Source organism: Chrysemys picta, chromosome 3 (genome assembly GCF_011386835.1).
Source record: "Chrysemys picta bellii isolate R12L10 chromosome 3, ASM1138683v2, whole genome shotgun sequence".
NCBI classification, from domain to species: Eukaryota; Metazoa; Chordata; order Testudines; family Emydidae; genus Chrysemys; species Chrysemys picta.
Genome location: NC_088793.1, coordinates 186,264,119 through 186,282,675, shown reverse-complemented (window position 1 = coordinate 186,282,675; position 18,557 = coordinate 186,264,119).

Genomic DNA, 18,557 nt, shown 5'->3' with positions numbered 1-18,557 from the left:
TCTGGTCTGGTGTTAAATCGGGAGACACTCTTACCTGTTTGGAAGGCTTGTTTTCCTGGGTTAGGTCTTTTTGGACCCTTGTGCATGCCTCTTGTGCATGCCAGGGTTTCAGAAGATTAACGTGATAAATCTTTTCTTGTTTTTTGCATCCTGGCTGTCGCACCTTGTAGGTTACTTCCCACACGGGTTCAACCACCTCACAGGGCCCCTGCCATTGGGCCAGAAGCTTGCTTTCTGCCATGGGTACCAACACCATAACCCGATCCCCTGGTTGGAACTGTCGCACTTTTGCCTGGCGATTGTAATGGGTTCTCTGGGCCTCCTCTGCCTTCTCCAAATGTTCCCGTACAATAGGGGTAACCCGGGCTATCCGGTCTCGCATCTACATTACATGCTCTATTATATTTCTCCCCTCATTGGGTTTCTCTTCCCAGATCTCTTTGGCGATATCTAGTATGCCGTGGGGGGTGATGCCCGTATAAGGGGGAAAACCCAGTTGAGGCCTGAGGTACCTCCCGGATAGCGAACACAAGGTAGGGTAGTAGGGTGTCCCAATCCTTCCCGTCCCGACTTACCACCTTCCTTATCATAGCCTTGAGGGTTCAGTTAAACCTTTCGACCAACCCATCAGTCTGCGGATGGTAGACTGAAGTTCTCAGGGTATGTATATGGAGCAGCGTACAGAGGTGCTTCATTAGCTTCGACATAAATTGGGTTCCTTGGTCGGTTAATATCTCCTTCGATAGCCCCATTCGGGCAAAGATCCCCACCAGGGGGACGGCTTCTGGATAGCGAGTAGCATAGTCCAAAACAACAAGTATATATTGGTGGCCCTGAGCCATCTTCTCCAGGGGTCCCACTAGGTCCATAGCTATTCGCTCGAAGGGGACCTCTATGATGGGAAGGGGTACTAAAGGTGCCCTCAAGTGGGGATGGGAACTGTGCAGCTGACACTCTGGGCAGGAGGCACAGTACCTCCGCACTTCTTCATGTACTCCGGGCCAAAAGAACCGTCGTAGGACTCATGCCAGGATCTTCTCTACCCCCAAATGCCCCCCAAAAAGATGACTATGAGCAAGACTTAATACAGCGTTTTGGTGTTTTTGAGGTACTAGGATCTACTGTACCTTCTGCCCCTGTACTGGTGCAACCTGGTATAAGAGATCCTTCTTCATTATGAAGTAGGGTCCTGGTCCCTGTGTTTTCCCTTCCACGGGGACCCCATCTATTTCAGCCACCTCTTTCCTAATTTTCTCATACCTTGGGTCTTCTGCCTGGTTCCGTCCAAAATTTCCTCTCCCAGGGCTAATCTGCCCAAGATCTAGGGGCCCAGTCTCTGTTGCCTCTACTGGTTCAGAAGCGTTAGGGTGAGGGTCAGACTCAGGTGCTTCTCTCTCCTGCGTGGCCTCCTTTTCAGCTGCGTCGGTCTACCTACCTACAAGAGCGACCCTCTGGCTTTGGGTCAGTATTCGGGTTCCCAAGGCCTTAGCTGCCCTTCTTTCCCCTTTTTGTCTTTGTACCATGTCTGGGAGTGGAGAACAAATCTGGGGATATTTCAGAGAATATTGGGGGTTGACAGTCTGCTGTAGATGCCTCACCAATTTTAGGGTCCCCATCTTTCCCCAATCTCCCTAATGGGAGTAAGTTTCCAAACCCTGGGAAGTCCCTCCCTATGAGCACCGGGTATGGGAGTTTAGGGACTACACCTGCTGCTACCTCAGTAGTGTTCCCTTGGATCTCAATTTTTACTGAGATGGTGGAGTAGTAACTAACTGTCCCACGGACACATGTTATTCCCATACGTTTAGCCTGTAGCAGCTGACTATGCATCACGAGATTCCTTGAGATAAGCGTGATAGCACTCCCCGAATCAACCAGTGCCGTGGTCCCTACCCCATTTAGTTTCACTGGTCTGGTATACATATGTGGGGTTAGTGAGACCTCCACAAAGTGGATTAGGGAGCATGGATCTGCCCAGTTCCCCAGGTTACACTGCATAGGCTCCTCAGCATTGGGACACTGTGCAGCTATGTGTCCCCACTCCTCGCAGGCATGACATCTGTATGGAGCCCTAGGCGTTCTCCGGTCTCTTGGTTTGGGCAGTCTAACATCACGATCCTCTTCTCCCTCAGTGCTCTGACTCTTTGTGGACTCTGATGGGCCTTCAGCCTCTCTCTTTTTCCACCTGGGCCCTCCTGGTGGCCCAGTCACCCGAACTTTAGGGCTTGGTGCTGCTAGTTTAACCCGGGGTGCCTCTTCCTTAACTGGTCGGGTCAGCTCCCTCGCTGTCCTTCGCCTCTCTACCAGGGCGACAACCTCGTCATAGGTGGTGGGTTTGTTCTGGCTTACCCAGGCATGAAGGTCTGGTGGTAGTCCCCTCATCTATTGGTCGATGACTAGAACCGCTAGTATCTCTTCCATACTCCGGAACTCTGTTTGCAACCACTTCCGTGAGAGATGGATGAGGTCATACAATTGGGACTGCGGGGTTTTGTCTTCCTGGTACCTCCAACCGTGATACTGCTGGGCCCGCACTGCTGTCATTACCCCAGATCTGGCCAGGATCTCTGCTTTCAGCTGGGGGTAGTCTGCCGCAGCCTCTTCAGTCAGCTCATGGTAGGCCTTCTGGGCCTCCCCACACAGGAATGGGGCAAGGATGCCAGACCACTGATCTCAAGGCCAGGCCTCCCGTAGGGCTGTCCTCTCAAAGGCCAGAAGGTATGCCTCTACATCATCCTCCCATGTAATTTTCTGCAGCCAATGGCTGGCCCGTATGAGCCACGTCCCATCATGGCAGCGATTCAGCTCTGTAAGGGACTTTACCTGGTTTACCAGGTCCCACAACATAGCTCGGTCTTGAGCAGCCTGGTCCATCAGCAGGCGATTAGTCTCTTGCTGCAGTCGCACTGCCTCCTGTTGGGTGGCTGCCTGGACACGTGTAGCCTCCTGCTGGGCCGCCATAGCTTGTATCAGTGCCCGCACTAAGTCATGCATTGTGGTGAAAAAAAATAAACCCTCTCCCTTTTTGTTTTTGTTTTTTTTAAATCACCCTCCTTCTTCCACCACGCTGTGCACCCCAAGATCCCACTTCTAACACCAGTGTGACAAAGTTCCTCCTCTATCTTGGTGGGTCCTGCGCTTATTGGCAGATTTTCTTGCCTCAGAGATTCACCATGTGGGTTGGGGAACAGCCCAGAGACCTCTGGAAGAACCCACAGTCCAGGTCAATTGGGAGGTTTGGGGGGAACCCAGGCCTGCCCTCTACTCCGGATTCCAGCCCAGGGCCCTGTGGACTGCAGCTGTCTATAGTGCCTCCTGTAACAGCTGTATGACAGCTACAACTCCCTGGGCTACTTCCCCATGGCCTCCTCCAAACACCCTCTTTATTCTCACCACCAGACCTTCCTCCTGGTGTCTGATAATGCTTGTGCTCCTCAGTCCTCCAGCAGCACACCCTCTCACTCTCAGCTTCTTGCTCCCAGCTCCTCACCCTTGCACCACAATCTGAAGTGAGCTCCTTTTTAAAACCCAGGTGCCCTGATTAGCCTGCCTTAATTGATTCTAGCAGCTTCTTCTTAATTGTCTCCAGGTGTCCTAATTAGCCTGCCTGCCTTAACTGGTTCTAGCACATTCCTGATTACTCTAGTGCAGCCCCTGCTCTGGTCACTCAGGGAACAGAAAACTACTCATCCAGTGACCAGTATATTTGCCCTCTACCAGACTCTTGTACCCCACTGGTCTGGGTCTGTCACAAATACACAGATAAATTTAGTAATGTTTTTGCTTTTAGACATTGTGTCACTTTTGTTCTTTCAGAGATTTAACTCTTATGGTATGGAGAGAGATCAAAGTCCTGAGAAGATTAAACTCTAGTCTATACCCTAGCAGAGAACTAAGCTGAGGTGCAGGAAAAGGGGAAGGAAATAGTATACCTAACATTATTAGCTTAGTGCTTTGATTGTGATGCCTGTAAAAAGTCTCCAAACTCTCCAAAGAAAAGCAGAAGAGAAGAAAAGGGTTCATTCTGAAAGTGCAGAAAGCAATCCAGAATTAGAAATTTTGATTTGTATATTGCAGTGTGATGTCCTTTGGGAAATACACTCTATACACTTTTTGGTTTTCGGTACTCAGACCCATAAACTGGGTGCTAGTGTTTGACCTCTCCTCTCACTAGCCCTACACAACCAAACTCTAGTCCAAATATTTCTGCTTCTTCCTCCACCACACCTCTAAAATCTGACTTTTTCTTTTTCTCCCATGCTTAAAACACTAATTGAGCCCCTCATGGTCCCCATTCTTGACTACTGCAGCCACTTTCTTTCTCCTATTCCTGACCTCTGCTATTTGTCCATCCAAAATGCTGTTACTATGATAATCTTTCTGAGCCATCACTGTGCCCCTGACTGCAGTCTTTGGCTACTGGTGTAGCACAAATGATGATGATGGATTATAATAGTCTTTTGTTTAACAGAGTTCAGAAATCTTACGTAACCTATTTTCTAAAGATGAAATTTCTGTGGAATTTAAACTGCAATACTTCTCTGAAAAGTGGCTTTGTCAAAATGGCACAAATCTGCCTCCTAAGTGTATTCAGAATCGTGTTTGCTTATGTTTGCTTAAAATAGTACTTTTTACTCTTGTTAGCACTGCAGATCCCACACAATGGAGTTTTTCTGATATACACCAGCTCAGGGGTGGCGGGTTTGTATAATTTTTGGTGGTGCCCAGTATGGGTCCAAGTCCTGCCCTCCTCCCCCCCCCCCCACACACACACACCTGCCTTGTAAGCCAATATATATTTTTTAAAATAATGTAAAAATGTGAGGGCTCTGGGGTGGGGCTGGTGATGAGGAGTTTGGGGTGTGGCAGGGGTTTGGGCAGAGGGTTGGGGTGCAGGGGTGATAGCTGTGGGGAGGGGTCAGGGATGAGGGGTTCACGGTGCAGGAGGGGGCTCAGGGCTGGGGCAGAGGGTTAGGATGGGGGGTGAGGGCTCTGGCTGGGGGTGTGGGCTCTGGGGCGGAGCGGGGCCAAGGATGAGGAGTTTGGGGTGCAGGCAGGCTGCCCCAGGGCTGGGGCCAGAGAGGAGGACTCCCCCCAGCCCTCTCCCCACTGGCAACAGTGATCTCCGAGGGAGGGGGTCCCCTTCCTTCCCCTCCTCCCCAGCAGCACACTCACCCTGCACTGCTGTACCTGCACATGCTCCTAGGGCCCCTCTCAGGTCCAGGAAGCCCCCTTGCCTCCCCTGTGGTGGGTGCTGGGGGGGGAGGGGGCTGCCATCATGTGTGTACCTCCTCCCCTGCTGCTGCCCCTCATTGTAGCCTCACTGGGGGTGGGGGATAGGGCTGCCCTGTGCCCAGCATAGGATAGGAATGGTCTATGCTGGTGGAGGTCCTGCCAGAAAAGGGAAGGGTCAGTCCATCTGAGGCAGAAGGGCAGGGTCATGGTCAGCCTGGGTCAGCCTGTCCTGGCACTAGTGGTTGGGAGGGTGCTAGGACCCTACAGTGGCAGTTGATGCCAGGAGCCGACAGAGCAGAGTGCAGCGTGGAGTTGCAGTGGGCAGCTGCCTGCTGCCCAGGGTGCAGGCAGGGACGCTCGGGGGAGGCGTGCGGGAGTGGCAGGCAGGGCTGGAAGAGAGACCTGGCTTTGAACATTGGTGGAGCCTGGCCCAGGCCCTGAATTTTGCTGGAGCATGGGCACCACAGGCCCATATAACTCTCCACCCCTGCACGTGCTGATAATCTGATACCATCAATAAAACTGTTTACTAAGTTCCAATCAGTTTCATCTGTGCATTCCTATTAAAAGCGAGGGGGCTTCACAGCTATCATTGAGGACATAATTTGGAGATAATGGGTTTGCAAAGGCTTAATATGTCCTGCAGATGTTAAATCACTGATGAACATGTATGAGCAGAAAAGAATCCATCTTGAGCTTCAGAATCCAGATTAGCTTTGCAAAGCTGTTTTAGGATATGTGATATGGAAGTCACCGAGAGACAGATATGGGTACATACACAACCGTTTTTTACATAAACATTTGTCAAAGTAGAGCTGCATTTTGATGTAACTAATGAACTTGGTTTAGGTATGCACACTTAGATTTATTTTTAAATCCTGTTTTGAATTAGGGAGAGAGGGGATTTAGCCAAATTTAGGAAAATCATGTCTCTCTAAACTAAGCTTTTTCATATTTTGAACTGCTTTGTCCATTGAGGAAGAATATTATTGACCAGTTATGTATGTATAATAGTGAGTTTAAAGTACATATTAGCTCAGAGTAATAAGCTTATCAAATTAATAACAATGTATTTGTGGTCATTGAGAAATTCAGGAGCTCACAACTCTTCTGAACAGCAGCTGTAAAAAAGATGCTTATTTAACATATCCATCAAAGGATGATCACTGGTCAATGAGATTTTTTTTAATTAATAATGCAAGGAACTTTTTCATGTGTATGGTTACACATATTAAGTTACTTTGAAACTTATTCAATGACTTACTGAGAGAAACAATGTAAACAAATGGCTGATGAATTGTCAAATATAAGGAAAAAATGTAAAACATCAAAGAGATGGTGCTACCCGATCAGCAGTTGGATGCATTAAACTTTAATGACCTTGAGAAAGGCAACTGCCTCATCTTTGATTAACAAAGTATTGTACTTGAAATGATCATCCAGCATATATAATGGCATAATAAAAGAAAAGAACAATTATTTTGTTTCTAGATCACTGAAGTATGTTCTTTGTCATGTTTGTGCATTAATTGAATAATGCAAGACTCAGCTTGTTTTGTAGTGGAAAGGGAGGACATCTGTCAGATAGGGACATTTATCTTGTGCTTCAGAGACATTTGCCACTTAGCTCTTGTTCCTAGAATTTCTTGGAGCAGGCAGCCTTTTGTGCAGTGTATTGTTTAAAAAAATCAATAATGTATATAAAGTTACCAAAGAGGCAAATGGTTCTTAAAGTTTGAGTTTCACTGAAGCTTCCTGGACTGAAATTGCTACAATAAGTATCATTGCATTTGTTGATTCTAGGAAAAAGAGTATTTCTGAAAGTAATGGGGTTTCTATACTCCACAAGCCCAAGCACCAAGAGAGGGGTTAATGTGGACACTGAGAAGGTTCAACTGGAACAGATTATAATTCTGTACTTTCTTCTTAAAATCAGGCAGTCTGTCTAGGAGAGGGATATCCTCCTTGAGAAAGAATTTTGACATGGACACCCAGCTGGAGTTATAAGCCTGTTTGGGAATTATCCCTCTGGCCCATGAAAAATGTAATTTGGTTAATGCTAGAACAAACCAGAGTGACTGACTAATGATGGCCTTTCTGAAAACTGATGTTTATTTAAATTGGATTTGAGGGAACACATTTGTTAAACATTTTATTGGCCTGAACTAATTCAAAGTGACTAACTTTTTTCTAATAAAGGAATAGTACTGATGAGATAAATGGCCTGCTCATTGGAACTTCATACATAAGCTAAGAACTCCCAGACACCACTGCCCTCTTAAAATAAGAGAGAGAGTTTGGACTAAAATCCATGCTTGGAGGACCTTAACATTAAATGCACTCCCTGGAATCTTAGGTTGTTAATTTGAGTCAATCCTCACAAAAAATATACTATTGTTTCATTTCTATTTTGATGAAAGGTCTCTTCTAAATTTCTAAATTGTTTAAATATTTAGATTTGTCTATATCTAGATATTTACATGGTCCTCATTACCATAGTATCTCAGCCACTCACAGACATCAATGAATTTGTTCTCACGACACTTCCTGTGAGCTAGGGAAACACCATTATCCCCATTAACAGACCTGAGGCATAGAGAGATTGTAACATAAGAAATTCCTTGTAGATTTGGGAATTGAATCCAGATTCCCTGAGTTCTAAGCCAATGCTTCAACTGCAAGCCCATCCCCCCACTGCTTTAGAAGCATCTATAGGGCAGTGGTAGTGTTAACTGGTACATGATCTTAGATTTCTTAACTGACTCATCAGATCCTACCCAGGGTCATGTCTGCTTTTCTTGAACTACCTATTCAACATTTGTCTGTGACGCTATACACTTCTCAGGAGGTCAAGGGAATAGCAGTGAGAAGAGAGGAATTCTATGAGGATGACTTGTTAGCACTTTGTAACTAAACCTCTGTCTCTTTCCCTGCACTGATGAAAATAAGGAGCCATTTTAGTTGGGCTTCAGGCTGCAGGTTAAATAATACCAAGCATTCTCAAAACTACGATACCCACACAAGGAAATAAAGAAACAAATCAACAGAGCCAGACGTGTACCCAGAAGCCTCCTGCTACAAGACAGGCCCAGAAGAGAAACCAACAGAACTCCACTGGCCATCACCTACAGTCCTCAGCTTAAACCTCTCCAACGCATCATCAGTGATCTACAACCCATCCTGGACAATGATCCTTCACTTTCACAGACCTTGGGAGGCAGGCCAGTCCTCGTCCACAGACAACCCACCAACCTTAAGCATATTCTCACCAGCAACCACGCACCGCACCATAACAACTCTAACTCAGGAACCAACCCATGCAACAAACCTCAATGCCAACTCTGCCCACATATCTACACCAGCAACACCATCACAGGACCTAACCAGATCAGCTACAACATCACCGGCTCATTCACCTGCACGTCCACCAATGTTATATATGCCATCATATGCCAGCAATGCCCCTCTGCTATGTACATTGGCCAAACTGGACAGTCACTACGCAAGAGGATAAATGGACACAAGTCAGATATCAGGAATGGCAATATACAAAAACCTGTAGGAGAACACTTCAACCTCCCTGGCCACACAATAGCAGATATAAAGGTAGCCATCTTACAGGAAAAAAACTTCAGGACCAGACTCCAAAGAGAAACTGCTGAGCTCCAGTTCATTTGCAAATTTGACACCATCAGATCAGGATTAAACAAAGACTGTGAATGGCTATCCAACTACAGAAGCAGTTTCTCCTCTCTTGGTGTTCACACCTCAACTGCTAGCAGAGCACCTCACCCTCCCTGATTGAACTAACCTCGTTATCTCCATACTGATTTATACCTGCCTCTGGAGATTTCCATTACTTGCATCTTAAGAAGTGAGGTTCTTACCCACGAAAGCTTATGCTCCCAATACTTCTGTTAGTCTCAAAGGTGCCACAGGACCCTCTGTTGCTTTTTAAGTATGAAGTTGCAATTTGTCATTTCATTTAATCTCTGGACCTTTCTTCTCTCTCATTCCAGGTGTTCTCAGATCAGATTAGACATTTAGGCATCATTATTTACTAATACCTGTCTACGGTTCTGAAATCCAATATTACCCTAATATGGACAGATATAAAAGAGGACCAGGAGAGATGGCCCCAGTTATCTATCTCCCCTTTTGCTAATATGTTATTTGTTAAAGTATACATATTACCTTGTCTCTTATAACCACTACTGAGGTATTCCATTTTTAACTCAGTCTCATTTAATCTTTGCCTCCTGAAGAGGTTGTTTTTTTTTCACTTAAGTCCTTCCTCACACCGGGTTACCATAAGCCCTTCAAATTCCAGATCTTTGCCTTTGTTTCTCTGTTCTTCCAGACCCCCCACTCAATGCCACAGATATGGAAGCCAGTGATAATAGTTTGACCAGCCCTCAGCTATGATATGGTTTAGAATAGGTCAAAAGAACAGGAGTACTTGTGGCACCTTAGAGACTAACAAATTTATTAGAGGATACAGACTAACACGGCTGCTACTCTGAAACCTAGAATAGGTCAGTATATCGACCTAAATTTAGGGCTCAGATTCACACCCTATAAAAGAAAACAATCTTGCTATTTGTCTGCATACCTTCATGCCAAAGATCTAGCCTGGGGAATTCTGAAATTTCTTCCCTATTACTAAGAACTATTTACACATGTAAAGACATAGGTGTCATGAGAATGTCTTAGCTTCACCTGACGCCAGGTTTCTCCAGTTCCTGCCTTTTGCATTGAACTGTGTGCTCCTCACATTTTTGCCTTGTAAGCTGTTCCAAGTATCTCCTATCTCTTAGTAATTCTGTTTTACAGGAGATTAATCTTCTTCCATTCTGGTTTCTACCCCCTAAGATTACCCTAGCAAACCACCAAGTTTCATATGCTGTTTTCCAACCCAGATCATAAGCTCAAAACTGAATCCAAGGTTTGTGAACCTTAGCAAAGCTGCTCTGAGCTTTGTAATGAAACATTAAACCAAGTGCTATTCACCTGACTGTAAATTGTGTTATTAAACTGCCACACAGCTCTACTCCTAGGCACTTTCATTAATCTTTTTTGCATCTTTCCCTGGCCACTCAGATCTCTTCCTTGCCCATTTATTTTATCATAATTCATGGTCCACAGCTGGTCAATTTACTACAGATCCTCAGCTGGTGTAAATAAGCATAAATCTACCGATGTCAATGGACCGCTTTACACCAGTTGAAGATCAGGTTTACTAAATCCAGAGATCAGATCAGGACTAGAAAATGGGTTTCAGCTTGGATAAGTGTATTGTCATGAGGCTCAGTGCAAAAATGAGATCAAGAGACTGTATAATAAATTAAAGTAGCACATTCTACATCATAGGAAAGATAATATACATAGGAGTGATCATTCACAAAGCCATCAGCACAATATATCCTTTAAGAGTCTATTTCCATTATTATGACATTTAATTGGTAATTTATAGCACATTATTATAATACCAAGCTGTGCACCCTATTCTTGTTTATGTCTTTACATTGACATGGCTAATATTAGTAAAATATTAGCAGTAGATTTTTTGGAAAGTACACCTAAATGATGCATTAGGTAAAGGATCTTTCATTTGCTATTGTTCATTCAAATAAGTCTATATTCATGGTGAATGAGTCAAATTAGATACATTGTTCAGAGAAAATTTAGGCAGTACCTGATACATGTATAAATCTTTATACTTTTTTAGTAATATGAATAATTGTGCATCCAATGTATGTATAATGATTCCTGCTTTCTCCATTTATAACTACATTAAAGAAAACCTATTTGAACATCAGCTTTGGCTCTTCATGCTTGCCATTTGGTCAAGGAGAATACACAGGGAGCTGTATGACTTCTAACATGTATTTAAGATGGGTCATCACACTATTTCTACATGTCACCTGACTTTGAAATCTTGCATATGTGAACCAAAGGGTCTCACATCTCATGAAATGAAGGATGAAATTAAGAACATAAGAACATAAGAAAGGCCGTACCGAGTCAGACCAAAGGTCCATCTAGCCCAGTATCCTATCTACCAACAGTGGCCAATGCCAGGTGCCCCAGAGGGAGTGAACCTAACAGGCAATGATCAAGTGATCTCTCTCCTGCCATCCATCTCCATCCTCTGACAGACAGAGGCTAGGGACACCATTCCTTACCCATCCTGGCTAATTGCCATTAATGGACTTAACCACCATGAATTTATCCAGTTCTCTTTTAAACTCTGTTATAGTCCTAGCCTTCACAACCTTCCCAGGTAGAGAGTTCCACAAGTTGACTGTGCGCTGCGTGAAGAAGAACTTCCTTTTATTTGTTTTAAACCTGCTGCCTATTAATTTCATTTGATGACCCCTAGTTCTTGTATTATGGGAATAAGTAAATAACTTTTCCTTATCCACTTTCTCCACATCACTCATGATTTTATATACGTCTATCATATCCCCCCTTAGTCTCCTCTTTTCCAAGCTGAAGAGTCCTAGCCTCTTTAATCTCTCCTCATATGGGACCAGTTCCAAACCCTTAATCATTTTAGTTGTCCTTTTCTGAAACTTTTCTAGTGCCAGTATATCTTTTTTGAGATGAGGAGACCACATCTGTACGCAGTATTCGAGATGAAGGCGTACCATCGATTTATATAAGGGCAATAATATATTCTCAGTCTTATTTTGTATCCCTTTTAATGATTCCTAACATCCTGTTTGCTTTTTTGACCACCTCTGCACACTGCGTGGACATTTTCAGAGAACTATCCACGATGACTCCAAGATCTTTTTCCTGACTTGTTGTAGCTAAATTAGCCCCCATCGTATTGTATGTATAGTTGGGGTTATTTTTTCCAATGTGCATTACTTTACATTTATCCACATTACATTTCATTTGCCATTTTGTTGCCCAATCACTTAGTTTTGTGAGATCTTTTTGAAGTTCTTCACAGTCTGCTTTGGACTTAACTATCTTTAGCAGTTTAGTATCATCTGCAAACTTTGCCACCTCACTGTTTACCCCTTTCTCCAGATCATTTATGAATAAGTTGAATAGGATCGGCCCGAGGACTGACCCTTGGGGAACACCACTAGTTACCCCTCTCCATTCTGAGAATTTACCATTTATTCCTACCCTTTGTTCCCTGTCTTTTAACCAGTTCTCAATCCATGAAAAGACCTTCCCTTTTATCCCATGGCAGCTTAATTTACATAAGAGCCTTTGGTGAGGGACCTTGTCAAAGGCTTTCTGGAAATCTAAGTACACTATGTCCACTGGATCCCCCTTGTCCACATGTTTGTTGACCGCTTCAAAGAATTCTAATAGATTAGTAAGACACGATTTCCCTTTACAGAAACCATGTTGACTATTGCTCAACAGTTTATGTTTTTCTATGTGTCAGACAATTTTATTCTTAACTATTGTTTCGACTAATTTGCCCGGTACAGACGTTAGACTTACCGGTCTGTAATTGCCGGGATCACCTCTAGAGCCCTTTTTAAATATTGGCGTTACATTAGCTAACTTCCAGTCATTGGGTACAGAAGCCGATTTAAAGGACAGGTTACAAACCTTAGTTAACAGTTCCGCAACTTCACATTTGAGTTCTTTCAGAACTCTGGGGTGAATGCCATCAGGTCCCGGTGGCTTGTTAATGTTAAGTTTATCAATTAATTCCAAAACCTCCTCTCGTGACTTTTCAATCCGTGACAGTTCCTCAGATTTGTCACCTACAAAAGCCGGCTCAGGTTTGGGAATCTCCCTAACATCCTCAGCCATGAAGACTGAAGCAAAGAATCCATTGAGTTTCTCCGCAATTACTTTATCGTCTTTAAGCGCTCCTTTTGTATCTCGATCATCAAGGGGCCCACTGGTTGTTTAGCAGGCTTCCTGCTTCTGATGTACTTAAAAAACATTTTGTTATTACCTTTGGAGTTTTTGGCTAGCCATTCTTCAAACTCCTCTTTGGCTTTTCTTATTACATTCTTGCACTTAATTTGGCAGCGTTTATGCTCCTTTCTATTTGCCTCACTAGGATTTGACTTCCACTTTTTAAAGGAAGTCTTTTTATCTCTCACTGCTTCTTTTACATGGTTGTTAAGCCACGGTGGCTCTTTTTTAGTTCTTTTACTGTGTTTCTTAATTTGGGGTATACATTGAAGTTGGGCTTCTATTATGGTGTCTTTAAAAAGCGCCCATGCAGCTTGCAGGGATTTCACTTTAGTCACTGTACCTTTTAACTTCTGTTTAACTAACCCCCTCATTTTTCCATAGTTCCCCCTTTTGAAATTAAATGCCACAGTGTTGGGCTGTTGAGATGTTCTTCCCACCACAGGGATGTTGAACGCTATTGTATTATGGTCACTATTTCCAAGCGGTCCTGCTATAGTTACCTCTTGGACCAGCTTCTGCGCTCCACTCAGGACTAAATCTAGAGTTGCCTCTCCCCTTGTGGGTTCCCGTACCAGCTGCTCCATGAAGCAGTCATTTAAAGTATCGAGAAATTTTATCTCTGCATTTCATCCTGAAGTGAAATGTTCCCAGTCAATATGGGGATAATTGAAATCCCCCACTATTATTGAGTTCTTAATTTTGATAGCCTCTCTAATTTCCCTTAGCATTTCATCATCACTATCACTGTCCTGGTCAGGTGGTCAATAATAGATCCCTAATGTTATATTCTTATTAGAGCATGAAATTTCTATCCATAGAGATTCTATGGAACATGCGGATTTGCTTAAGATTTTTACTTCATTTGATTGTACATTTTCTTTCACATATATTGCCACTCCCCCTCCGCACGACCTGTTCTGTCCTTCCAATATATTTTGTACCCCGGAATGATTGTGTCCCATTGATTGCTCTCAGTCCACCAGGTTTCTGTGATGCCTATTATATCAATATCCTCCTTTATCACAAGGCACTCTAGTTCACCCATCTTATTATTTAGACTTCTAGCATTTGTGTACAAGCACTTTAAAAACTTGTCACTGTTTATTTGTCTGCCCTTTTCTGATGTATCAGCTTCTTTTTTATGTGAATGTTTATCATCTGATCTGGCCCCTACTTTATCCTCTTCCATCCTCTGCTCCTGACTATAACCTGGAGATTCTCTATCATTAGACTCTCCCCTAAGAGAAGTCTCTGTCCGAGCCACATGCTCCTCTGCAGCAGTCGGCTTTCCCCCATCTCCTAGTTTAAAAACTGCTCTACAACCGTTTTAATGTTTAGTGCCAGCAGTCTGGTTTCACTTTGGTTTAGGTGGAGCCCATCCGTCCTGTATAGGCTCCCTCCATTCCAGAAGTTTCCCCAGTTCCTAATGAATGTAAACCTCTCCTCTCTACACCATCGTCTCATCCATGCATTGAGACTCTGAAGCTCTGCCTGCCTACCTGGCCCTGCGCGTGGAACTGGGAGCATTTCTGAGAATGCCACCATAGAGGTCCTGGATTTCAGTCTCTTCCCTAGCAGCCTAAATTTGGCCTCCAGGACATCTCTCCTACCCTTCCCTATGTCATTGGTACCTACATGTACCACGACCACCGGCTCCTCTCCAGCACTACACATAAGTCTGTCTAGATGCCTTGAGAGATCCGCAACCTTCGCACCAGGCATGCAAGTCACCATACGGTTCTCCCGGTCATCACAAACCCAGCTATCTACGTTTCTAATGATCGAATCTCCCAATACTAATACCTGCCTTTTCCTAGCAACTGGAGTTCCCTCCCCTGGAGAGGTAACCTCAGTGCGAGAGGCAACCCCAGCACCATCTGGAAGGAGGGTCCCAACTATGGGAAGGTTTCCCTTTGCTCCCTTTGACTGCTCTGCTTCCCTGGGCCTTTCATCCTCCTCAACAGCACAGGGGCTGTCTGACCGGAGGTGGGACAATTCTACAGTGTCCCGGAAAGCCTCATCAACATACTTCTCTGCTTCCCTTAGCTCCTCCAGTTCTGCCACCCTTGCCTCCAGAGTCTGTACGTGGTCTCTGAGGGCCAGAAGCTCCTTGCACCGAATGCACACATACGCCACCCGCCCACGGGGCAGGTAATCATACATGCTACACTCAGTGCAATAAACTGGATAGCCCCCCTCTGCAGCTGGGCTGCTGCCTGCATTTTCTCCTAGTTCATGAAGGGGTTGTTTAAAGCAAGAAGTTTTGAATGTAGTTTGGGCTATAGGTTTTAAGGGGAATAAAGGGTATAAGATAGAACCGGCAAGGGACCCGCGCTCCCTTCCTGCTCCCATTCCAAACTCCCTGTTCGCAAAAGCTGATAAATTACTGGAGATATCCCATTTCCTAGAACTGGAAGGGACCTTGAAAGGTCATTGAGTCTAGCCTCCTGCCTTCACTAGCAAGTACTGATTTTGCCCCAGATCCCTAAGTGGCCCTCTCAAGGACTGAACTCACAACCCTGGGTTTAGCAGGCCAATGCTCAAACCACTGAGCTATTCCTCCCCCCATGTAAATGGCCCTACATGACCCTACATGTCTAATACATGATGGTAAAAGTAGTTGAATGAAGGTGTTCCATACAATAATACAATTCAGGTAGTTCCAAACATGGTCAATGGGTAGGGTGCATATTATTATTTTTCCACATCAGCACCATTGCTGACCCACCAACAAATGAGAAAGGCTTAGAAGAAGCTTCATCTTCCCTCCTCCACCCTCAAAAATTTGGCTGAACTGAGCTATATCTTCTACCTTTCCTTTGGACTTTTCCTCAGGGAAGCCCCGAAGAACTAGTTTGGTCTTTGAAGGGGTAGAGCATTTATTATGCTTACTTTTCTGTTTTACAATAATGATAGACTAAAGTTGCTTGATTTCCATTTAGACCATGCAGAATCCTTTCCTGCTCCAGACAGCATTTCATAACAAGTAGTGGTGGAATAATAAACGTGTCTAACTTTCAGCAGGTCCTTTGCAATGATGGAACTTTCTACAGCTTAAATAGCATGCAGATATCTCCTTTATAGAAAGGAGTATGTATTTTCACTCACATTTATTTGTTTGTTTTCCTAATAATTAATCACATGGCACAGCATACTATTTTAATACATATTTTGACAGTGGTGATGATATGATACTCGTGCTCCATTCGCTGCTACTTATTTTCAGGTGAGCTGCAGATCTACCAGGCACTAATCTGTTCTATTTTTAGGGCATAATGTAAATTAGATTACTTATCTGCTTATCAATACTGGTAAGGGAAGTCCACAGGGCAATGGGTTCTACCCCATCTCTAATTACCAGTAAAGTGTAGTTTTTAATGCTAGTATTTTGTGTCCTATAAGATTAATTTTCAGGATTAAAGTCATATACATTAAGAAACAGCTGATAAGTAAAAAATTACTCTAAGATAATAAGAGAAAATTCTCATGTATACAACTTTTGAAGGCAATTTTCAAAGGAAAACCCGAACATATTATAATTCCTTAATTATAGGAAGCTTTACAATATGCTATCCATGTAGTTAATGGGCATTACAGAGTAAAGTATATTATTACAAACTGATAATCAAAATAAAAGGCAGAAAGAACTATTGAGCTATCACATTGTATTGCATATCTGAGACTTAAAAGTGTTGAAATAATGTCAGAGCTCCAACCGAGCAGAAAGAATGCAGACTATTCTTTGTGAGGACAAAACAACCATAATACATTTTTTTTTCTAATTTGTCTGTAGGAAATATTAATATTAAAGTGCTGGAATGTATGAAGTTGTTAGCAAGAGTCAAATATCTACAAATGTGCCTTGAATATCATTTGATCATTTATGCTTGAAAGACACTAGGGAATTTGGAATCTGGAATCAAAATCAAGCAGAGGACAAAGAAAGGGTAATGACTGATAAAGGACATGAATAATGAATATTAACTTGAGAGGCATCTAGATGCAGCACCTGAAAATGATGCAAAAGCTCAGCAAAGCTCTCCCAAGCACTATATACCGTAGTATGTACAAGTAGTCTGAGAAATCAGCACCCTGCAGTGAAACTTCTATACCCAGTGGAAAATGCAGCCACTTCAAAAATTTGCATTCCTTCACGTCAGTTGAGCCGGATGCTTTTCATAATGGGATATGACAGTTTTTTTGGTGCCTTCTTGATGGGGGAACAAAGGGTCACACATCTGAGGCAAAGCAAGTATGTTCCAAACACATGCAAAAATTTTTTGCCTATAAGCATTAATCTTCACATCAAGGATCCAGCAGGGGACATGTTGCTGTACCATTCGTTCTTTGTACTTATGGTTTTAGGATCTGTGCCTTTAAAGACTCAGCTTCCCAGACATAGAGTCTGGACAGGGCACTATGCAGCTCTTGTTGTGATGCCCAGAACAGCCTGTTTGAACGAGACACAGAATAAAGCAGAGCTCTTGCTAGCACCTTAAGCACTGAGAGATCACTGAATGCCATAGTACTTAGGCCATGTCTACACTACAAAGTTATGTCAACCTAAGCCAAAGTTAGTACGTGGCTTGTGCACATGCATACTTGTCTCCTTCTGTTGGCAGTGCATGTTCTCACCAGGAGAGCTTGTATCAGTGCAGAATGCAATACACATAGGGTAGGTATCTCACTGTGCAACTTGCCACCATCCAGCGCGGGGTCTTTTGGGAAGTGTTTGCAATGCCTGAGGGGGCCAAAACGAGTCGCACAAGGGTACTTGGGAGCCTGGGGTCAACTTCCCATATTGCCATGTTCTCCATCCCATAATTTGATCTGCATTCCATGATTTTAACGCCTTCTATTCAAAATCCCACAAACTCATGAATCCCTCCTCGCTGTCTGCCATTGCTGACAGAAACACGGAGCCTGAACAGCTCTGCATTACTGTCATGAGCCTTGAAAGCACAGGGTATATGATTAGGGCCCTACCAAATTCATGGTCCATTTTGGTCAATTTCACGGTCATAGGATTTTAAAAAATCAATGTCATGGTTTCACTTGTTTATATCTGAAATTTCTGGTTGTTGTAAGCTTGGAGGTCCCGACCCAAAAGGGGATCGCAAGGCTATTGTAAGGGGGTCATGGGATTTCTGCCCTCACATCTGCACTGCTGCTATGGAGGCACGGCCTTCAGAGCTGGGTAGCTGGAGAGCAGCGGCTGCTGGCCAGGCGCCCAGCTCTAAAGCCAGTGCTACTGCCAGCAGCGCAGAAGTGAGGGTCACAGGTTATAAGGGGTGGTTTACCATATATCCAAGTTTTCCTGTGAGGTGGGAGAGGAGTGACAACTAGAGCCACAGCCTCTCTGCACAGGGAGTGACAGCTGGAGCCACAGCCTCTCCACGTGGGTCAGGCGCTCACAGCTG